This window comes from Meleagris gallopavo, chromosome 2 (assembly GCF_000146605.3).
Source record: "Meleagris gallopavo isolate NT-WF06-2002-E0010 breed Aviagen turkey brand Nicholas breeding stock chromosome 2, Turkey_5.1, whole genome shotgun sequence".
Lineage (NCBI taxonomy): Eukaryota > Metazoa > Chordata > Aves > Galliformes > Phasianidae > Meleagris > Meleagris gallopavo.
This window is the reverse complement of record NC_015012.2, coordinates 51,106,619-51,123,784: the sequence shown is the minus strand read 5'-3', so window position 1 is coordinate 51,123,784 and position 17,166 is coordinate 51,106,619. Positions and strand designations below refer to the sequence as shown.

The 17,166-nt window shown below is 36.9% G+C and overlaps 1 long non-coding RNA gene across 1 annotated transcript; it reads right to left on the bottom strand.

The window, feature by feature from the left end:
- Nucleotides 1–9,149: 9,149 nt before the first annotated feature.
- Nucleotides 9,150–16,730, bottom strand: LOC104909737. Its single transcript, XR_792560.2, has 3 exons — nt 16,592–16,730; nt 12,426–12,471; nt 9,150–9,416 (listed from the first exon to the last, which is right to left on the bottom strand). It is a non-coding gene; the product is annotated as an uncharacterized LOC104909737 (long non-coding RNA).
- Between the last annotated feature and the right edge of the window lie 436 nt (nt 16,731–17,166).

The following is a 17,166-nucleotide window of genomic DNA, read 5'->3' as shown; positions in this document are numbered from 1 at the left end:
CTAGATGAATCACAAATAGACATGTCCTAATCAGTCTCTATTATTTCTTTGTGTTGGCTAAATAGACAACTTCTACCTTTTATTTTCCTGTGTCCATCAGGGATTTCCACATAAGGTGCAGCATTAGAGAAAACAAAAATTTTTACTTTCAAACATGATGTGTGCAGGGGCAACACATCATAAGGCACAACAGGTAGCCTTTTAAAATGTATACAGTGTGAAAAGAGCTTGGGAATATAACAGTTTTTTATTTAACAATTCTTGTTCTTTGGTGTGATGTGAGGAAGAGAGAGGAAGTGAACTTATTTGTTCTTGTGTATTGTCACCACTGTTTAATATGTTCTGATCAACTGCACCAATAATGGTACTGAAATTTGAGTTATACTTGGGTAGCAGAAAGTGTAATTTAAAGCCAATGAGGCTACACAGGTATAAGTGATGAGCAACCTTGGTCTGCATTTCCCTTTGTTGAGGATGTTCAGTGAAATAAAGGATGCTCAGTTTCATCCTCAGAATCCAGTGAGGATTTTCAAAGCTTTGCAAATTGGTGGAAAAGCTGTAATTAAACTGAATGCATTTGATATGGAATTGGAAGATGATAAAAAATGTGATTTTCAGAGAGCAAAAATGCATTTTAATAATTGGGAGCATGCAGTAAAGGACTGGAATTTTTTGGTCATAGAAAAATAATTGACTGCAGATGGAGAGATCTGGACAATAAGCATATGTTGGCAGTAGCAGCTTTTAGATTCAGGGGTGCAGTGTTTGCGACTGTGGAGTGTGGTTATTCAAGTTTATAAGCACACTTTTATTAGCATGTAAATTTGAATGCCAAAGGCATAAGCTACAGTGCTTTTAACCAAACCAAACAAAACTTTACTTGCCAAGAGGGTTTGAAAGAGGCTTTTAAAAACATTCCCCACCACAGCATATACTTTTCTTACTTTCTTAAAATATTTTTTTCTCAGAAAGCTAAATTTCCTTCTCTCTTAGTTTGCAGGCTTCTGTCTGTGTATTGGGGTGGTTTTGTTCAAGTCCTTAAGTCTCAGCAGGTGGTATTTATTGCTGTTCCTTGTATGTAAATGCATTTTAGTAAGCCAAAATAGCTCTTTCCCTCTTTTCCTCCCTAGGTCCTATAATTCTCCTTCATGTTTAGAATAGTTTCTAGGGGAGAAAAAAAATCAATTCAAGGAGAATCTATTTGAACTGGAAATTGATTGGAAATCAATTAGATATTACTCCAAATTTACAAATTCTCAGTCAAATTGAACATTTATTCTTTTATTTGAAGAGAATATGAGCTTTGTCTCTCTTCACTGCTAGTGATGATGACAAAAAGATGAGATATGAAAACAGGAATGAGAAATTGTCATATTTGCAAAGAGGAATGAAAGACAACTGGGTGTAATTACACTTGGTGCCTTGCTGGCAATATTTAATAAGTAGTTTCATGAAATATTCTCTCATAAATTGGATATATTTTCTTACTGCGTATTTCAGCTGTAAACATTTTACATATTCCTCTCTACTAATGAAAAAGACTGCACAAACAGAGGCAGATTTTGGCTGATGCTTGGTGATGAGTGAATAGAAATCAAAAATAAAAATACTGTACTCAACATCTGGATTGGCCTCAGCATAGCTGAAAGGAATCCAAAATGTTTCCAATCTTGTATGCTGAGTAAAAAATTACATGGAAATAATCTTGCAAGTGAATACTCTAAAGGGAAAGTATTTTTGGCATTCCTATATCTTTGTTTCTTCAATAGAACATTACTTTGAAGCTGTGGAAGATAAGGATTTTTTAGAACTTTCTATCTTCTAATGAATGCTTAATATTTTTAAATACAGTTTTAGGAAAAAAAAAAAATGATAGAGTATTAAAAATCTCTCAAACTAAATTATTCAAGAGACCTGCCATGAATTATCCATTGGTAAAATCATAAAGAAATAGCTATATCTCAGCTGTATAAACTGCTGGGCCAGCTACAGAACATTTCACTTGCCATCCATACTGATGTGAAATATATTGCCTTCTTTAACTCCAATTATCTGCATATTATATTCTGCCTCCCTTGTTCTGTGATCACGTTATTTGTTTTGATCTTACGGTGCAATAGCAGTGTAACACCTTGTTCATCATAGAATCGTAGAGTAATAGAGTCACAGAATCACAGAATAGCTTGGGTTGGCAGGGACCTCAAGGATCATCAAATCCCAATCCCTGTGCCACAGTCAGGGTCACCAACCACTAGATCAAATACTCAATAAGGTTGCCCAGGACCCCATCTAATCTGGCTTTGAACACTTCCAGGGAAAGAACATCCACAACTTCTCTGAGTAGCATTTTCCAGCACCTCACTGCATTCTCAGTGAATTGCTTCTGACATCTAATCCTCATCTTCCATACTTTAGTTTAAATCCATTCCCCTTGTCCTATTGCTATCTATCCATCTAAAAAGCTGATTTCCCTCGTATTTATAAACTTCCTTTAAATACTGGAAGGCATTTGTGAGGTCTTCTTGCAGTGTTCTCTTCTCCAGACTGAACAAGCCCAGCTCCTTCAGTCTATCTTCAAAGGAGAAGTGCTCCAGCCTTCTGATCATCTTCATGGCCCTCCTCTGGACCCTCCCAAAAGCTCAACTTCTTTCCTGTGCTGGGGAGCCCAGACCTGGACACAACACTCCAGGTGGGTCCTCAAGAGGGCAGAGTGGAAATAAACAATTACCTTCCTTGCCTTGCTGGCCACCCTTTTTTTGATGTAGCCCAGGATACCTTTCAAGCTGCAAGAGCATGCTGCTTGGTCATGTTAGGTTTTTCATCTACCAGGATGCCTAAGTTCTTCTCAGCAGTGCTATTCTCAAGGAGCTTTTCTCCTAGTCTGTAAACATACCTGAGATTACTCTGACGCAAGGGAAAACCTTGTACTTTGCTTTGTTGAACCTCATTATGTTCACATGGGCTCACCCTTGAAGCTTATCAAGGTCCCTCTAGATTGCATCCCTTCCTTCTGCCATATTAATTGCACCACGCAGCTTGGTGTCAACAGCAAACATGCTGAGGGTGCACTCAATCCCACTTCTATATCATTCACAAAAATGTTAAAGAGTACAAGTCCTTAGACAGACCCTTGGGGAACACTGCTCATCCCCAGCCTCCACCTGGACATACAGCCATTGACCACAACTTTCTGGCTGTGACCTTCCAACCAATTTCTTATCCCCCAAATAGTCTACCCTTCAAATCCATGTATCTCCAATGGTCCAAGTGGTGGAACCATATCTAAGGCCTTGCACAAGTCCAGGTAGATTAGATCAATTGCTTTCCCTTTGTCCACCGATGATGTCACTCCATGACAGAAAGCCACTAGATTGGTTTATTAAGGCAAGTGTTCCATCTGCAAGATATTGACCAAATAAAAGTTACTAATGGAATAATGGAAATGTTTTTCTTTTTTTCTTTTTCTTTTTCCTTTTCAATATGCACCCCTTTTCATTAATAAGCAATAACTTGAGGGGGATTTATGCTTCAGTCTGGAGTTTGAAATCTGTATAATTGGGGACACCTCTCAAAAGAGCAGAGAAAGGAATAGTACAAAGGCAATTGCTCCTACCCGAGTGTTGTAGTCTTTGACCAAGTTTTCCTTGGTGTCAGAAAGTGCAGGCGCCCTATAATTTACCAAACTGTGTATCTAGTCGCCACCAGCAATGGCAAAAAATTAAACAAAACTGCCAGCATGCAGTTATCCCACTTTGTTCCCTTGAATGGATGACTTTTGTTTGTGAGTTAAAATTTGGTGAAACAGGTGTGCATAAGGATGAAATATGTAATGCATCTCAGCATTAATATTTTCCCATGTTTTGATGGCAGTAACAAATATAATCTTCAGTGCTATTTGGGATTTTTATGTGGAATCATATTTGTACTCACATAAAACTTTACCACTTCTAAGTTTTGGGACAACTGTACTGAAATCTCTGTGTTTTCTCTGACTCAGAGGTACTTAAGAATCCCAGGCATTATGATAATCTCTTTTCTGGGAGTAGATGAGAGAGACTGACTGAGGTTGAATAAAATGCTTGGGAATTATATGAAGAAAACAGGTGTTGCCACAAATCCAAGAATCAACTGAACGATTTGTGGGGAATCCAGAGATCATAAGCAATACATACCCAACCTCACAAAATGAGTTATATTTGGCACAGAAGAATAGGAAAGATTAGAATTTCCTCCTTTTGATCTACTGCCATTGCTGAAACCTCTGGTCTTACATGTGTTTCCCATGGCCAGGACAGGTCCTCCTCTAACCTCTGATAGAGGGTATTTCTATAGGCACCTATTTATTGACCTGATGTTATTCACCAGATTACAGACAAAGGAGAGTTTACTCTCTCCATGTCTTTTGTAGAATGTATAGTCTTCAATAGCAGTTGGTTTACTACCACTGAGCAGACTGGGCAGAAGGACACCCCTAGGAGATCTTCCCTGTGTTGATTTCACATAGGTCCCCTGCAGTCTTGAGTTCAGACAGTAATGTCCTTGTGAAGCCTCATTACTGATTCTCCTCTGTTTGGCTGTCCTCACAAGCAGTCATTATCTTGATACTCTGGAAAGCACTAATATAGTAAGGGTAAAAATTAAATGTTATGTTTATCTCACAGTTTGCTCTCTAGATTTTGAGGGGTCTTTTTTTTCTTTTTCATTTTTCTCTGTCCGAAGTAAGTCCAATAATTATCATCTGCTTTTTATTTGAATCTTGATACTGAAAAGGATGAGCTGAAGCTAAGATGGTATGATTAGCATGAGGTAGTAAAAATAAACTATATTTACTTTTAAAAATTTTTGCTCTTTGATAGTATTTTGGAGGCAAATTGACTGAAGAGAGAATGAATATGTATTTCCATATTTACTGTAGCACAGTGACTCTTGAAATTTTTAATGTGTTTGCATCTTTGAGGTGTATAAATATATTTGTATACCCACATTTACTACATACAGACTCATGAACTTTTAACAGTATTGGTTCAGGCAGTGATGAATTGTGTGTGGGTATGTGAATGTGTGCACATACTGAGATGTGCTGAGGCACTGGGAATGTGCTAGCTGTTCTACTTGCCTGAAGCATGACTGACAGCACTGTTGTTTTTCTCACTGGTAGAAAGGTCAGTGGGCTGCATGACCAAATTAAATATACTTTGTGGGAACTGCAGCAGTTCACTTTGCAGTGAGCTGTGAGCTGAGTGGGATTTGCCCAGAACATCCAAGGCCAGAATATCACCCTTCGTTTTCAAGTGCTGCTGGCTGTGTCCTCCTCTTCTCCAGCCCTGAAAATGAAAAACAGTAAAAAAACATATAATTTGCCCCAGACTCAGTTTATTTCTGTGTATTAAGCAGTAAATTGGCTAACCGTGGCACAAAGCTACAGAGCTTGGCTCCCAGAGGAATTGCCTACCAGAATATACCTTACTGTAACATTTAATTGGAACATCTCCAATGTTGGTAAAGCAACAACCATGTATATACATTATGTATACATCTGGTAACACCAGTATTCTGGTGTTATTAAGTGTCTTCTGTCCATTCACAAGCCTCCAAGAAGCTAGACTGAGTAACGCCCCAAAGCATCCAATGATTCAATGCACGTTCTGATTTTCAGTAGAAAACACGGGAAGAAGCTTTTGGAGTTGAGTTTGAAACTTGCAAGTTTTGCCTTGGAGAAAGAACTAATTCAATAAGAGTCAATACAAAATCTCCTGAACTGGATAGCAAGGATCCCATCAAGTTTCTTACTCTTTGGATCTCTGCCTGGTTGCAGTGTCTCTTAAATATCTCCAAAATTATTACAGGGCCTAATTACAAATCACAAATACTATGATTAAGTTTGTTCTCATAGGTAGCTGGCAAATTTTAAAGGGTGACCATGCATATGGTTTTATTTATAAATAAGGAGATTTACTGATCTAAATTACGTTTCCCCCCCCAGAATATCTACTTAATCCATTTTATAAGACTCTGGAAAGGGAAATTATCAAGATCAGCTGCCTTGACAAGAACAGCAGAGAAGTTGCTTCTATCAGTGTTTTGCAACATTTTAAAATGTGTAAAAAGCTTTTCTTTGTAATATCCAAAGAAAGTACACCTGAGAGTTAAATGTAGCAAACAGTGCCACTTATGTCCCTTATGCCTCCATACTTGTTGAATGCTCATTTTCTGACATTTCCTTTCATGGAGAGACTCTGATTGTAATAACTTTATAAAAGGGTTATCACTAAAAGCCTTTTATCAGTAATTAAATGACAAATGAAGTGAAAACATGATGAATGCTTTATTTATCAGGCTGAAAACACATCTTCAGCAAAGACCTCTTCAGTAACAGCAATACAGCTGGCTACAATCAGTGGCTATGCTCTACAAAACATCTGGACAAAACTTGCTAAAGTTACTTGTATTATTTTTCCTTCTCAGTTTTGTGTCAGCTGTCCCTCTTTCAGCACTATTGTGGAAGAAAAGCTTGGATGCACTCTTCTGACAAGAGCTCAGTCACTTGGTTTTCAGAAGAAACTTCTCTGAATTTCTTCGTCATGAGATCATTCAACTAACAGCATAAAGTGATTGCCATCAGTCATTTCTGCCACCTTCATCAGAAAGAACTGTCTACCAGCTCTGCTGGCATTAATCGGTTTTCTTCTTCCTTCAGGTTTCTTCTTGTTAGGAGAGTTGTGAAGCTTACAGTGTGCTTGTGAAGTTTCTTAAGATTAATGAATTAAACAGTCTCTCTATAATAGCATAAAGTGTTCTTTCTAGTAAACATTCTGTCATCATTGTCCAGAAGTCTCTATACCATTGTATATTAGGCAAATGAAGCGAGTAACAGGCAAGTGACTTGGGATGATCAGGTATACGTTTACATGGAAAAGTATTTTTACACTATTTATTTAAAACTTTGACGTTTTAACCAATCAAACTTATAAAGATTTTACGCACAAATTACAAATATTTTATTTCCATGTATTTTGAAATGACAGATGTAGTAGTCAAATCTTAATTTGAACTACAGGAGAATGCATTTTGAAATCAATAAAAAATAGGTGGCTCTGTGTAAGCTCTACATAGCACAGACTCCGCTGAGCAAGTTGTGAGATATTTGCTTTAGCACGCAGAGCCCTTACATAGTTACATAAAAAGAAAATATAGTCAGGCCCATAAAACTAAATGGGAACTTGATGAATCTCTGCCTAAAAGATTTTTCCCAAATTGGCTGCAAGAAATGGTTTAATTTATTTTTATTTTATTTATTTATTTTTTTCAGTGTAACTTGTGCTTGAATGAATGTGAAACTCCAGCCAGGTCATGCACGCATTCCTTGGTTGCATGTGCAAATTGTCACTTGGACACACAAAAGATTGGTAAGATCAGCAATATGGCCTCAACAACGCTCAACAATGAGATAGGAGATAAGACAAGTTGACATGGAAGTGTGGGGAAAGTTTTCACAGCCATTGTATCACTCCTTTAAATAAGGAACATTGTTTTTTTTTGCACACAGACCTATTAGATTAAAGTAATATTATTGGGTGGGATTTATAAAGCCCAGTCTCAGCTGCCCTTGAGTGGCAGTGTCTAATACATTATGAATAGCAGTTTTCCAATAATATCCAATTCGACCGTCTGAATAGGTATATCACAAAATATGGAAGGATTCTCCCAAAAAACACACATAAACATTGTTAAAAAATAATAGAGATATCCATGAAAACGTGGTCATTATGGCTGTGAAAACTAATTAAGTTTTTGCAGGTGCAAATAGTCTATTTGTGACCTAACTGATCACTTGTCCATGTGGTTATTTCCACACACATCTGTAGCAACTGCATGGAAAAAATTATATTCCGTGTGGTGGCTGCATGTCGGTGATTCTGATCTTGCGGCAACAGGAGAAGTCAGAAGTTCAGTAGGCTTCAGAAAACCTTTGGACTTTCTTGTGGATAATGAACTTATTTACACTAAGAAAAATATTTACATTAAGAAAAATTAAAAAGCCTTTTTAGAGTGGCAGTGTAAGTCCTCCTGCCCTGGGGGTAATAAAACTCTATCACTGCACTGATGAAGAAAAAAAAAAAAATTTGAAACAAGTTATCATATTATTGTACAGTACAGATTTATCTATACCATTTTTGATCATTCCTTAGAGAAGAAAATACAGACTAAATGGATTCCTGGCCCAAGATTATTTAAATGCAGCTGCATTAAAAAAAAAAAAAAAGGCAATTGCTGTACTGTTTCATTAAATAGGGCAATGATGCACAGTGATTATGAAATATTCTTCCTTCCTTGCCTTTGGTTAGGCCTCAGGTGGAGCAAAATTTCCCCTCTCAAACTTTAAGGACAGTATTCAAAGTACCCGGAGCAAACAATGATCAGGGAGTTACAAAACTTGACTGTGAGGGAAATTTGAGTAAATTAGCTGTGTTCAGTCTAAAAAGAGTTTTTCAAGGACTGAGGAGGAATATACAATTAGGTATAAGTAAATGAAAGATATCAGTGACCTAGAAGACAACTATGAAATAATATACAAGACAACCATAAAAACCTCATAATGAAGATGGTGAAGAGTTAAAATGGGTTACTTAAAGAGACTGTAGAGTTGCAGTTTGTGTATGTATTAGGTAGAGAGAGAAATGAGATAGATATTTCTGGTTTTATTTGAGCTGCAGCAGATGGAACAGGTGATCATTCAGTGCTCATTTCCTCTCCTGTAATTCTTGGGTTTACCAATAGGTTGGCATATATTGCTCTGTCAACTTATGGCAATGCTGATTTAGGTGACAGATTGAATCATACTTCCAGTAAGAACATTAATTAGACATATGTCTGGTGGTTTTTCCATATGAAATTGCATGTTAACTAACTTGATAAATAAAGCAAATATGGGAATAGGAAAACTGATTTTATTTCACTCATTTTTCTCTTTTTTTTTTTCCTGTAATGCCAATGTTTATTTGTTGATTAGAACAAGAAACATCTTGTTTGCATTTTAACATTTTAAGATAACATTATAACAGTATGGTCATGCTCTTGTCTACATGCAAGACAGATTGACCACCAGTCTCTTGAAAATTGAATGACCACATGAGACAAATTTGAGAACATGTGTTTAAGCTGCATTTTATTTTGCATATTCCCACTGCTAAGTCATCATCATGGGACTCCTGCTGTCTGAGCCCCTCATCTTCAGCTGTCAGTCTCCATGGCTGTCAGACTTGACATCTGTATCTGAAGAAGGAAGAATGGTGCACAAATGGTACTGGGACAGGATGACTCCAAGTTCACCTTTAGGAATGTCAGTTGTTTTTACATTCATAGCATTTGGGCATGCTCAGAGGTCAGCAGCATTTACAGAAGCAAGAAAGTGCAATCTGAATAATAAAAAAAAAGAGAGTAGAAGAAAGAAAGTGTGGTTATTTTTGCTACTGCTATTGGTAGGCCAACTTTAGCTTTTCACTATAGCCAGGAATGAAACTAACTTCTACTTCACATGTTCTTTGTCTTTTTAACTGGAGCCAACTTGAGGGAAACTGAGTTTCAGGTTATCTTCTACGCTTGGTTGTGATGACAATGATTTCAACCCATTCCTTACAAGATTAGCAAATTTTTTACTCATAAAAAGTATTCCCAACAACTGGAAATCATTGGTCACCTTGACACATATAGATGGGCTTTCCAGAGAGGATACTAGTACCTGGTTTCTTCTTAATCACAAAGCTTGATAAGTAATGTATTGACTTGTCCTTAGTAAGCAGAAATGATCACGTACTGAAAATAATAGGGCCTCTAATAATTAATATAGCCTTTGAATACACGTAATTTCACTCTAATAGCTCCTGCAACAAGTCAAGAGATTTCAATGCTAGTGTATTTCTGTTTCGTATGCTGAAAAATTGCTCCATGACAGATAAAGTCCTTTTGGAGCAAATGAGTCAGATGTCACTTTTTTCCAAAGAGACAGTCTTGGCAGGTCTTTACCTGATGCCTCAAGGCAGAAAGCTAAAGATTCTTACCATTGCAAGTTTACACTGTGGGATCAATTCTTTTCAGCAAAATGCTGAAAATCCTGATGCCTTATGGTAAGAGTCCTTATTTCGTATTTCTTAGTTTTAATATACTAGGTTCTCAAAAGAGCATTTTAAAAACACCGCTAGTGCACACTGATTCCACAGTGAGTTCTGACGCTGGTGGGTGTCAGGAGCTTTCTCTAATTGGCCTTAGCACTCTGACAGGAGAGCACACAGGTCTGTCTTTGATTTGAATTGGAACTGAACACTTGTATCAGTGAAAACATTTGACAAGTACAGCTGTCCTTGTTTGGGATTAGGGAACTGTTATGTGACAACAGTAAAAAATCATTCAGAGAGTCACTTTTTTTTTTCTTGACTGTGTGTGATTAGACTTCACAGAAAAATGAAAACATTATCTTAAATTTTAAATTTATTCTATCCTCTTCATCTCATTTGTTAAATGGCCGTTCTGCCTAGCTGCCAAATAATAATCCAAACAAACCACAGAGGAATTGCATATTACTGCTTTGGATCACAGTTTTCTTGCTGGCAGATATGTTTTTATGGCAGAAAACCTTAAGCAAAAGCAAGAAGATATTTGAAGAATTGGACGTTCAAAAGCTGTTCTGATGTCTCTGAAGTATTTTTGCATTTTAGAAATGGTCTGTTTTCAAGTATTAATACTGGAATCATGGCTAAAATGTAAAGTAGCAAGACATGATGTGCAACTGCCTAGGGACCAATAATAATATCAAAACAGAATTACCTCTGTATAGTGAAATAAACAGTGTCATTGCCTTCTTTCCGATCCTGTGTCCCATTGGCCTGTTCTGGCTGCAAACGTGATTTAATTTTGCTAATTTCCAAAGTAGGAAAGAGTTTGGCTACATCTAACTGCCTACCTGGAATAGTTTGTGTTAACTTCTGGATCACAGGAAGGAATCACTTGGGAGAGTGCTAAGTGATATGGGCAAAAAGCAGGACGGAGACCATTCTCACCATTTAGCAGCATAGGGGACAAGCTTTAGCAAAACAACTCTGAGCTTTGTGATGTATTTCTAGACACCTGAGTCTTCTGTTTATCTAAGTTAAATTTTGAGGGAAATAGACAGAAGAGTGGTATTAGTTGTCTGAATGAATGGATAGTGATTCCTACCAGCCTATAGCAAAGCTCTTCACTTTTTGGTTACGCACACTGCAGTACCCAACTTATTCTGAATCCTTCTGCTTTTCTCTTTCCTTAGCAGTCTTAGGTATCATAGATATCATAGGTAATTAACTTCTAGAATATAGGTCTGAAGTGAATGTCATAGAGTAGCAACACTTTTGCTAATGTAGCATAAATTTAATGCTGTGAGGAGCTCTCACTGAGACTAGAATTGTACAGACATTCAGGAGTAAGGTTTTCTGTCATCTCTTGTTGTCTGAGCTCATAAATTGACACAATATTTGGGCATATAATAAAAACAGGGCAGTTTTTTCTTTCACAACTGTTTTTAATTTTGGAAGATTACTCCATCTCTGCTTTCCTTTGGAAATTTCATGAAGAAGATTAGCCTCACTTCCAGTTTGTTCCAAACTGACACGTCTCTGCCATGGATTTTCTGTGTGGCATTGAGCTAGTCATATATGATATATCCATACTCATCCTGACTTTGGTACAGTGTTGTGATGTAGTAGTATCATTTTTGAAGTGGGTTACTATTTCTTCAGGGAGCTGTGCTGCGTAGTGCTTTCAGGGCAAAACCAGCTTATCTGGAACTAATCTAGGATTTTTAGTGTACATTGTACTATACAATATTAGCATATCTTTGATTGGTGTGTGTCTCATTTGTTTATTTTTAAATAGGACTTCCCTCCTATTACTTCTTGATTGTAATCTCAGTTTGGATATTAAGGTGTCAGAGAACTCTAATTTTTCTTATACGGAAATAAAGTCTCTAGCAGTACATTAAATAACAATGTAAGATAATTAAATAATACCATTAGGATGACTTTGACTGAATTTTAGAGCTGGCACATCAGTATTGAAATGCCAATTCTATTGTACAGGCATATAATTTTGCAGAAAAAATTTACTATCTGCAGATTTGGGACATGCAATTTTTCTTTAAAGCAAAATTTTGAATTTTAATAGCTTACTGTTCCTAACCTAATTATTTGCCTTCCTTTGTTCATTCGTTTGTTCGTTTCTTCCTTTCTTTCTTCTTTCTTTTCTTCCTGATTAGCATCAGATCAGCCTTGCAAACCCTTTTAATTTTTGAATTTCCAAAATGTCCAGGGAGTTAAGGGCTCCTGAAGATGTTTCTGACATCTAAATTGTTGTGTGGCATGTGAAAAAAATATATTTTTTGGACATCACTCACGGACCTCGTTGGAGCATGCTATTGATTCCAAAGATCCCATGGGTCAAAACCTGAAAAACATTGACACAGGCAATTACTATAAATGTTGATGGTTGTGATGTCTACATATTTTGGTGAAAATCAAGTTTTAAGTCTGTGTATGTGTGTATATAAGTGTATTATTGTGGCTTGTGAGCTTTATCACTTATGCCTATACTTTCAAAAGATTTCAGCATCTTTAAGATTTTGTTGTAACACTTTACACCTCGTACATCTAGATATTATTACTTCAGATACTAACTGGATAATTTATAAGAATTTACAAGTCCTTATACAAGAACTGCTTATGGCTTAGATTTTTAATCCCTGTCACTAGATTCAGAGCATGATTTGTTATAAAATAAGTAATAGCAACCTGCGAAAACTTTTCTGATGGATGACTGGGAACTGAAATAAAAACTCTCATGTTACCAGAACTTTGAGACATCTCACAATGTCATCTTTAACTGTTCTACCTTTAGGTAGGAGAGGTGGAAAGAGATTTGATTGAATGGCACTGCAAATCTCATTATCTTCCCACATTATGTCATGTTTTTCCGGTCACTTCAAATCTATCCACTGGTGAAAAAATGCATTTAAATTCTACTAGAAAAAATCTGGAAGAATTCTGCCAGATGCCTCATCTACTCAGTTAGCACAAATCAAATGGAACTATACAGTATTTTTAAGATCTCCATTTGAAGAAGTCTGTTACAAATATACTGACTCAAATTACCTCTGGAGTTCCCTTGTTAGGTGAATGTGTAGTTGCTAAACTTTTCTTTCTGTAACCTGAATGAGAAACAGTATTTAATATATTTTATTTCTCCCTTTTGTTAGCACAGTAGAGTCAGGGGTATAGCTTCTTTGTCTGACCTCTCGTCCGTGGGAATAGTAACTATAATAGGTTTAATTAACTATGTGGTATTGACGTAATTAGTTATCCCAGTGATTATACTTCTTTAATAAAAGTGCTTCATTTGGGATGCATTTCTCTTTTGCATGTGCAGAGTTCTACACATATATTTCATAATTGTCTAGACATCAGAACTATGTGCATATTTTAGCATCAGCCTTAGAGAGAGGTTATCTTGCATGGCTTAAAATAATAGGGAAGTAATGATTTTGCCTCTCGGTTTCAGACTCGTTTGCCTACTGAGAGTAAAGGAGATGGGGGAAGAGAAAGCAGCTCAATTTGAGGAAACCAAAACCAGCATGGGGGAAGGGCCATTTAGAAATCACATGTTCAGGTACTGTGTCTTTGTAACTTTTGGAGACCAGAGATGGTAACCTGTGGGCAAAGAAGCTGGACATCTTGTTTATTTAAGTGTATTTGTGTACACAGAACTATTACTGTAGATGTTTATGACATAAACCTACATCTACTGTGTTATATTTATATATATCAGGACTTCATAATCCTGTTACTTTTATCACAGAGTCAGATTAATTATAAGGATTGTATTTTAGTTTTCGATTTGTTTCTTTTTTTTTGGTTGAACTTTTTGTTTGTCTGTATGTTTGTTTTTGGTTCACAGAATCACAGAATCACAGAATTGTAGGGTTTGGAAGGGACCAACTTGGTTGTTTGTGTTGTTTTTCTGGGAAGGCACTGTTCATTATGTTTCATCCCTCTAGCTAATCTTGAAGAGCAACACTACAAGGAGGAGAGATTACCATACGAAAATGTCATTTTATAACATATGAACTTCTCAAGAAAAAAGGAGAACAAAGGCAAAAGGTCTGAGAGAGATTAACTCACTTCTTATGAATCAATCTACTATAAAGCACCCTATGCAAACTCCTTTGGCTTACCTCTCAGTTCATAGCTAGTAGAAGGGATTCCTAGCTGATAAAATCTACTAGGACATTAATGCATTTTGCACACAACAGGTAAGAGGTTTTATCCCTGTTCCTGTTGTGGTGTTTTATCTAGCATTTTAATGTTCTCTCCCCCTCCCCCCTCACCCCCTTCACCCCACTCTTCTCCCTATCCTCTCTTCTTCATCAGAACTGTGCCCTTTATTTTCTTTCTTTCCCTGTTGAGAGAGACAGACTGAAATCACTGCAGGCATTTGAATGCTTCATACAGCACAGGAGTGAACGCTGTGGGTGATTGTAACAGTCAAATATATAAACAAGTTCCCAAGAAGTGGGGAAAGCCAACCAAATGGGTTGTGGTTGTGAGACCTGTGGACATGACTTGTTCTCAAAACATAGAGGATGCTCTAAAGCCTCCAGCACTCATTAAATCAATAACATCAAGCATTCTTTATTTTAATCCTGTGTTCCAAAAGCAAGGAAAGAGTCTGAGGCTTTTCATTTCATTGTTTCTAACTAATCGCTGAGAAGATACTGACAAAGGTTGATTCCTCTACCTCAGTGCTAGAGAAAATGTCAGTATGGAGGCAGGTGCTGGGCATTCAGCCACTTTTTTTTGAAAAACAAAAAAGGAGATCTATGACAGCCTAGCTGCAAATACTGTAGCTTTCTGAGACATTTTGTTTGGTTTGATGTTGTGATGCAGTGAGGAACGATCTGTTATGTACAGCTGCATGAATCTCTGGATTGAAGTTTTTACAGCCTTAGATCCTCTTTTATACAGCAAAGGGGAGATGAAAGCAAATAACTCACATGCCATGAAACAGAGGTACAATGGGATTCTGAAAGGCTTAGCATTCCTGCTAAGTATTTGATGGAAATTCAGACAGGGGAACTTTGCACTGTCATTTGATGGAGTGACAAACATGGTAAAAATATCTCCAAAATCTTCTTGTTATTTTGTCAGCTTCAACTTGATTGAATTAGCAAAGAATGACTCACAGTTAAAAAAAGAGCTGTTCTCCCCTGAAATTTATTAAAGTTTGGGTGGTAAAAAAGCACATGTTTATTTTCTGTGTGAAATGCAGGAAGAATATGTAACAGGCCACATAAACAGCAGTTCCACTTTCTTATGCAAGGAATGTTCAAAAATTATCTTTTGATGAGTTAATCAAGTGGCTCCAAATTTCAGCATGAATGGGGTTTCTGTTCCCCACAGGTAGTTATCCAGTGTCAGATCTTGTATATCTTTTGTGGAAAAGATGCCTGGGTGAAAATGATGAAAATTGTAAACATGGGCTGTGTCTTTACTGGGCAATGTTAATTTTCAAGGAAATTTGCTTTGATCTGAAAAGTATAGTGTGAATTTATTTTCTGAAAGACACTGCTAACAATATCTCTCAGGTACTTTAGATAGAATCTAACCAGTGTACGTGCTAATCATAAAAATGATATAATATGCACTGTTACTTGCAACTTCAAGCGCTAAACTATTTAATGGGTTACCCTAGTTAACTAGGTTGCTGACCTATTCTGTTGTTTACTTAGCTTCCAAAACAGTTAAATGGTGATAAATTTGAAAAGAAAGAGCAAACCTCACTGAGTGAATCTACGGATTCCTGAGTAATTCTAGATAATAGTATTGACAGCAACAACAAAAATAATAAGAATAATATAAAAGCCCTTAGAATAATGTGGTTCACTCTCACCTTAAAAGAACATAAGCCATCACATATCCTTTCACTTGATCAAAGTGTATTTTAGAGTGGTAAGTTTGGAGTCAATAAGACCCAAGCAAAAATCCTTGAAATATTCTAGATGTATCTATCATGTTCATGACTGTAGGCGTACAAAGCACTTAAATTTAAAAAAAAAGTAATATCAAAAAGCAGGGTACCTGACCCACAGTTTAAATTAGTAATTTTCCTCCAAGAATTGTCTTTAAAAAACATGTTTTAGACTAATTATTTAGGGTAGAATCTAGCTCATTCACTCAAAGCTTAACTGCTGTTGTAGTACTCTGTAGGGCTAATGTGTAAATCATGAGCCCAATTGTTTTACCAGTTGTTAGAAGTGATACCTACAGTGCAATCTGTCATGAGGAGGAGGAATATTTGATGTGGTTTAGAAGGAGCTAGTTTCATTTCTGGACTTCAGAGAATGGAAACAAACGTAAATCAGAATTTATGCATATCACTGTGGTTTTGTAGCCAGGGCTGAATTTATGACTTGTTCATAACCCGTACTTTTGTCTCACTCATCTTGGAGTCACTAACATCTAAGTCAACTTTTTCAGGTAGTAGCATTCATTATATGAGGTCTTACTACTACCTATTACAAAAGAAAGTTTTCTCTGCCAATAGCACATTGAGTTGCATGAGGATCAGCTCTGCCAGTAGACTAGGGGAGGTAATTCCTCCCCTTTACTCAACACAGGTGAGACGTATCTGGAACGCTGCATCCAGTTAAGGGCTCTGTAATAAAACAAAGATAAGGACATAAGGGAAAGAGTCCAGTAAGAGTCACAAAGATGATTAATGGATTGGAGCTTCTTCCATACAAAGAGAGGCTAAAAAAACAGGAAGAAGTTTATCTTCTTCTATCTAGAGAATGGTAAGGAGATCTTACTAATGTGCTTCATGTGAGGTGTAGTGTAAATGCTAAGTCAGGACTTGAAACAGTGATTGAATACCGGGTAGGAAGGCAGGGCCAACTGAGGGGAGCTCAGTTGCATGCAATGCACCTGAGTCACTGAAAGGGGTGGAGCCAGTGGAGATGAGAGTGTTTCTCTGGAAACTTCTGTGTACCTGAGGTCTTCTGAAGGTAAGCTGTTTCTTTCCTTTATTACTGTGCTCATTGTGGTGGTGTTTGAGTAAATTTTCACTTGCTTAGCCTGGGATTTTTGT